We start from the raw sequence: 6315 nt of genomic DNA on the forward strand, positions 1-6315 counted from the left end.
ATTATCGCTCATACGCACTGTGGGCGATTGCCCAAGAATTGTGGAACTTCGTCGTCTTCATCCCTGCCGAGCGGAATGTTGCTGTTGTAGATGTGAGTAGTAGTGGCTCATAACCAGAGTTGGGGATTGGCCGTGAAGCGAAAGTAATTGAAGCGAATCAAATCGAGGGAATTCAACATTTGGATGTTGGGACTTACAAAGAGAGACTTTTGTGAGTGGGAACCGGAAATTATAACAAAAACGTGAATCAAAATAAGGAGAACAGCTACCAAGAAGTACATAAAGACATCCATAAAGAAAAAAATCTAGTGGGAAGGAGCATAATGAGTTTATCAAGCTAATCAAATAGATTCAATTACTAAGCAATCATTTTTATCGCTGAACGCAATAACAAAGGCTCCGAATAACGGGATCACCCCCACAGATAAATCTAGGCTAATACTGCGAAGAACAGTTCAAAGTAATATCTTTTTTCTTAGTGCAGTAAAACGCCTACAAAGCAACAAAAATGGCACCTTGTCTCGGCTTCGCCATAGAATGTACACCACAGTGAGAGGACCAGTCCCGACCTGTGTTGACTGAAGTTTAAGGTAGGGAGTGTGATTACCAGCCGAGAAATGCTGATGTGAATTCTTCAGTCCTTGGCTTTGTGTCTGGTCATGTTGGCGACAGTGACTTGAAATTGAGAGAATATTAGCAGCCACAGAGCTTTTAGAACAGCCGGGTGGACAATATAATGAACACCTTTTCATAAAAAGATAAATGAAAGAAGAAACATCGAAATAAGACATAGAGAGAAAGAAACAACAGAACATCATGTTTAGAAATGATTCTGTGGGAGTCGCAAATAGAGTTTGCTAAACCACTGCATATCTGTCTGTGAGTGAAAATGATGCTCCGATAAGAATGAACTTTGAATCACAGAGCGTCCTTTGTGAGCCAAACAGTGTTTCCTTTTCATTCTTCGTCATGCTAGGGATACAGCGAAGATCTGAGGAAGACTCAGAGAGGCACTAGAAAGGTACACGTTACACTGCATCTTTAGCAAAAGGACTTCGTTAGGGTAGGCATGCACTGGCTTAGCAAACTTCATTTGTAACTCCTACCGTCTTCGTTGTTAACATAAAATTATTTTGTCTCTCTTTATCCTATTCTAACGTTTTTTTTCTTTTATTACACACTAATAATATTCTCCACCCGCCCGTTCTACAAGCTCGGCAGCAGTCGACCTTCCCTCGGTTTCAAGTTGCTCAGGCCACCTGGACCGTACACAAGGCGAAGATCCAAGGAATCGACATCAGCGTCACTATTTCTCGGCTAGAGATCACGTCATGCTTGGTGGCGAAGTAGAAGAAGAAGCTCCGCTCACCCAACTGGACGCCCGCGGTTCCCTGTGGAGCGGTCAGGCCTCGGGTTCACAGTCCGAGGTCACGTTCAGTGAAGAGCGGCACTAAGCGCGGCCGAAGCCAAAGACGCAGCGGCGCAGAAGTCGCTCGATAGTCCGGGACAAGGCGAGGTAGGCCTGCTCTCGATCCACGGAGGCGGCCGACAAACTCGCGGACCACCGGCGCCAAATTCCACCACTGGCCGCCGTTGTGGTTCGCGCAGATGACAGCCGTCGTGGTCACATTCGTTGCGGCAGCGCTAGTCGCCCCGACGAACGTGCTGAGAAACACCCAACCTGCTGCAAAAGGGGCACGAGATGGCCGCGCCCTGGACATCGACGACATCGGCAACGGCACGAACATCACCGCTGCCCTGCGCAGGGGTGGCTTCTGTGCGGCGAACTTGGCCAACGACAGGCGTGAGGCGTGTGCAGATTGGCTGCGTGGCTGTGGCCATGCTTTCACCGGCAGCGGCGAGCCCATCTACGTACGACGAAATGTCAGCCGTGAAAGAAAGAATTGGCGAGCGATAAAGTCCGGAGTGCCTCTCAAAGACGGTGTGTGGCGCGGGGTCGAAGGATAATCAACCCTTGCGCAGCAATTTATTGCTGCCCATGGGTAAAGGGAACGGACGACACTGGCAAGACAATGCTTCATCACTAGCTTCGAAAACGCGATGTAGAAGTCGTCCGAAAAAGCCTCTTGAATTTGAGGACTTACATTCACCGGCCTCTCACAGAGAAGCCGACTTCAGCTAGCAACGACGAAGACCGGTCGCCGCTCGTTGAACATGATTGCGGCTTATTGCCATTTATTGAACTGCAATTTATATCCTATGTAAATATATGCCAGTTCACATGCCTGTGTCCGTCTTTTTCACGCAACAGTATCATGCATGTCTGTCTGTCTGTCTGTTTATTAACATACGTTATTTCATCACGATTCCTTGAGAATTTTATTGTTCGGGAAGTACTTCGCCATGTGTGCCTCTCTTGTGCCTCTCTTGTGCCTTTCTACGTCTTCGTCGCTTAAGCGCTGTTCCCCTGTATTGATTAAAAAATTATTTATTTGAAACTAATAGCTGGTGGTTCCTTCAGTTGGGGTAGGCGACGTTGGTTTCCTTGCTTTCTGGCGGCTGCCTCTGTCCGCTCCGCGACCCCGACCTGCTCGACCGGGTCGCAACTGTTCCCATGTGGAACGAGCCGAACAGCAACACCGTCCGATTCGTATCGACATTACATAATCAAGTAAAAGAACGCATTGACCAAGCTACCTGTTGAAATGTAGATACGACAAGCTAAAGGAAATTGAAAGCGGAGATGAAAAGTCTGCTTGCCGCCGATGGAAGCCAAACCCACACATCCTGCATGGAAAATGGACGTTATACAGCAAAAGCTGTTCAGTGCATTTGAGGTATTAGAGAGAGAAAGAGAGAGGGAGGAGCGTTTTAAAAGGCAGAGAGCGTTGCGGGTGGCATACGACCACAGACATGATATTCTGCATAAGGAGACGAAAGGGAATTAAAAGGTTCCATAGGATGGCGGAAAAACGGGTAATAAAGATAACTTGAGTTAGTAATTCAAGCTGAAAATGATTTTTACAGGTGAGACAATGGGCGAATGGAATGGAATGGCTTTTCTATGGAATGTACTGAACCATTTTGATGCTACCAGAGAAGGCAAATTTCCTGAGATAGCGGGTAAATTTAGTGGAACGTGACAAGTAATCTCCATTTGACTCGCAAAGTCTGCTTCAAGTATATGTTTACATAATGCTTTAAAACATCATCGCCAATCCCCTCCTGTGAAGGTGGTTACCATCCAGATATGTATAGGGAAGGTGTTTAACGTTACTTGGAAAAATATCATCGAATTCAATTTTAGCATCTGGAACCGATGAATTTAGTAAGATCACCTTGCATAAGTGAACGTTCAATGTGTCCAATAGTTTTTAGAGAAAACAACTTGAGGTCAACGGGAGCGATACCACTGATAGTTAAAAATGAGGCCGGTTCATTAACCAAAACTTATTGTGATTTCTTCTGTGGTGACGCATATATCATTAGAAAAGTTTCCACTAAGATATGAAATCACATGGAAAGGGAAGGCCGGCGTGCTTCTTGATATAAGATATTGTTAGCGCAAATTTAGGAAGCCCATGACGTAAACTAACGTCTCTCATTCTAATAGAATCAAAGGCCGAATGTTGTATGCAGATACGCCAGAACACAAAACACAGCCATACTCTATTAACGGGTGAACATACCTGCAATAGATCATAATGAGAACATGCCGACGCAACCCTGATCGATTGCTGCTGGGTCTATGCAGCATTCTTACTGCACATGCTCCCTTCGAGGTAATACGCTTAACATTTGGCCCCGAGTTAAGCTTTTCGGTGTACATTACTCAAAAATAGTTAAGTGGATTCACCTGCGGGATACTGTCTTGTCGATAAAGAATCGAAATTTGCACAGGAAAGCCTTGAGGGAAAGCTATGACAATGCTTTTTCTGACATTAAGAGAGAGGTAAATTCCATCAAACCACATTTCTGGGCGGTTCGTATAAGACCGTAGAGTTTGATACAAAGCAAGTAAGTCTATCGGTGCAGCAAAAAAATGCAGTGTCGTCGGCGTATAAATACTCATGAACATTCTGATGCAAAGGTGCAGCACTCGGTAAAACTTTAAACAGCCATGGCGATAGGACTGGTCCCTGTGGTAGACGTCTTGACTGTTGTTGTTAAGTTGATGAAGGCAATCCGCGTAGAGAGCAGGAAAATTCCCTGCCGTTTAAAAATTCATAAACCCACGCGACCAAACATTTTGGCAGACCAATATTCTGAAGCGCGTCTATTAGGCTTACATGTTCTACGCTGTTATACGCCTTAGTGATATCCAAGCTGACTAGGCTGCATATTTTGTCTGACGTCGAGCTAGTTGAGTACGATTTTCTAGGTCGACATGGGCGCACGAAATCGAGCATCCGCGTGTGAAGCCAATTCGGCTTGGGCTCAAAGTCATGTTCTCCATCAGCCAATTGCCTGTGCGATCGTGTAAGATTCTTTCAGCGAGTTTTACTAGGTTAGATGCAAGAAATGTCGGTCTAATGTTATCTATTCATAGTAAGGTTCGTTACAGCGAAATATAAGACAAGGACACAAGAAGGTATATAAAGACATCGTCGTTTTATACCTTCTTGCGTCCTTGTCTTGTATTGCCCTGCAACAAACCTTACTATGAATCCCAACCAACTAGCCCAACTTGCCGTTTTGATAATGTTATCTAATTGGTAACCGGCACCTTGGTTTCTTAATAATGGGATAACGCTAGTAAGTCTCCATTCTAGGGGAATCCATGGATTTTTAATAGAATGGTTTACCATGGTAAGTAATGCATGGGATGATATCCTAAAGAAAGTTTTTAATATTGCCGTAGTAATGTCATCGAGGCCTGGCGCTGAATTAGGCAGCTGGCTTAATACATTTTCCAGCTCCGAAATCTTCACCGGGAGTAGGCGGCGTCGCGTGATTGCGCATATTCGACTTAAGGTAGCATTCTAGACCTTCAGCAATATCTTCCAGTAAACCACTGCATTTCTTCCTGTGAGAGAAAATGACTCTCCGATAAGAATGAACTCTGAATGATCGAGTGTCCTTTGTGAGTCAAACCTTGTTTCTATTTGGTCCTTCATCATACTACGGGTACAGCGCAGATCCGAGGAAACCGCAGAGGCACTAGAAAGGTACACGTTGCACATGCAGCTTCAGCAAAGAGAGAGAGAGAGAGAGATGCAAATGAAAGGAAGGCAGGGAGGTTAACCAGACTTAAAACGTCCGGTTTGCTACCCTGCACTAGGGGAAGGAAAAGGGGAAGTAAAGACGGAAAGAAGAGTGTGACAAAAATGAAAGCATGCGAAAGAAAATATGAGAAGGGACGAAATGGGGTCATTATAGTCTTTCTAATAGGCCACTGTCACGTAGAAAAGTAAACAGAGCCTTGACCGACTTTTGCTGCGACGACAGTTCACGTCGGCATTCCAAAACTGACTGTTCTGAAAGTGGCCTGTCGTCAAGGCGTGCCAACGCGGTCGCTAGCGACAGCCGGTGCGCGCTGTATCGAGGACAGTGGCAAAGCACGTGTTAAGGACTTCGTTAAGGTACAGTATGTAGTGGCTTAGCAAACTCCGTTTGTAATTCGTATACACACGCAATGCGAAGAACGCAGAGCTCCCCGCATGCGTTTCCCGGTAAAGATTACTGTTGGGCAAGCTGTCGCGGCGACGGCAGCTCGACATACGAAGCAGGGAATGACGTAACTACACTTTCACACGTAAAAGTAGGACCCGCCAGGCAACTGATTCGTGATGTGACAGGCCACGTAAAGTGAAGAGCAGCGTGCATACGAGGTGCGACAAATTTTTTCTCTTCTCTGGAACACTCTTTCTAGGTGCACGAAATAGCGAAGAAGCCAAGTCGCCGTACGCCAAAACGGTTTAGGCTAATAATTAGGTGAAGTGCATATGAATGTCACCAGGACAATAATTTCAACCTACGTTGCAATGACTACTCGTTCTTGCTGTCGTTTACAGCTTCGCTGTCTAGCCACCTTCACAGCGTCCATTGGATACCATTTTTTTAAAGAACAGGCAGTTAACTGTGCCAAGAGTTATACTGAACGAGGTGAACTCAAATATGCAATCTTTCTGGGAAACTTGAGCATGGAAAGTGCAGCGGTAAGCCAGAAATTTTTTTCTAATGTTTTAAGTTAAATGCACGTCCCTGTATAGTGTACGAGGTAAACATATTCATGCTTTGCACGTCAAACGAGGGCGGCATCCACGTTCTTCTCACAATCCCGCAATACACCGAAGTACACTTTGTTAAATATCACCTCACCGAACCATGGAGTTCAATGAAAATTTAAGAAAC

The sequence above is a fragment of the Dermacentor albipictus genome, chromosome 5 (assembly GCF_038994185.2).
Source record: "Dermacentor albipictus isolate Rhodes 1998 colony chromosome 5, USDA_Dalb.pri_finalv2, whole genome shotgun sequence".
Classification (NCBI taxonomy): domain Eukaryota; kingdom Metazoa; phylum Arthropoda; class Arachnida; order Ixodida; family Ixodidae; genus Dermacentor; species Dermacentor albipictus.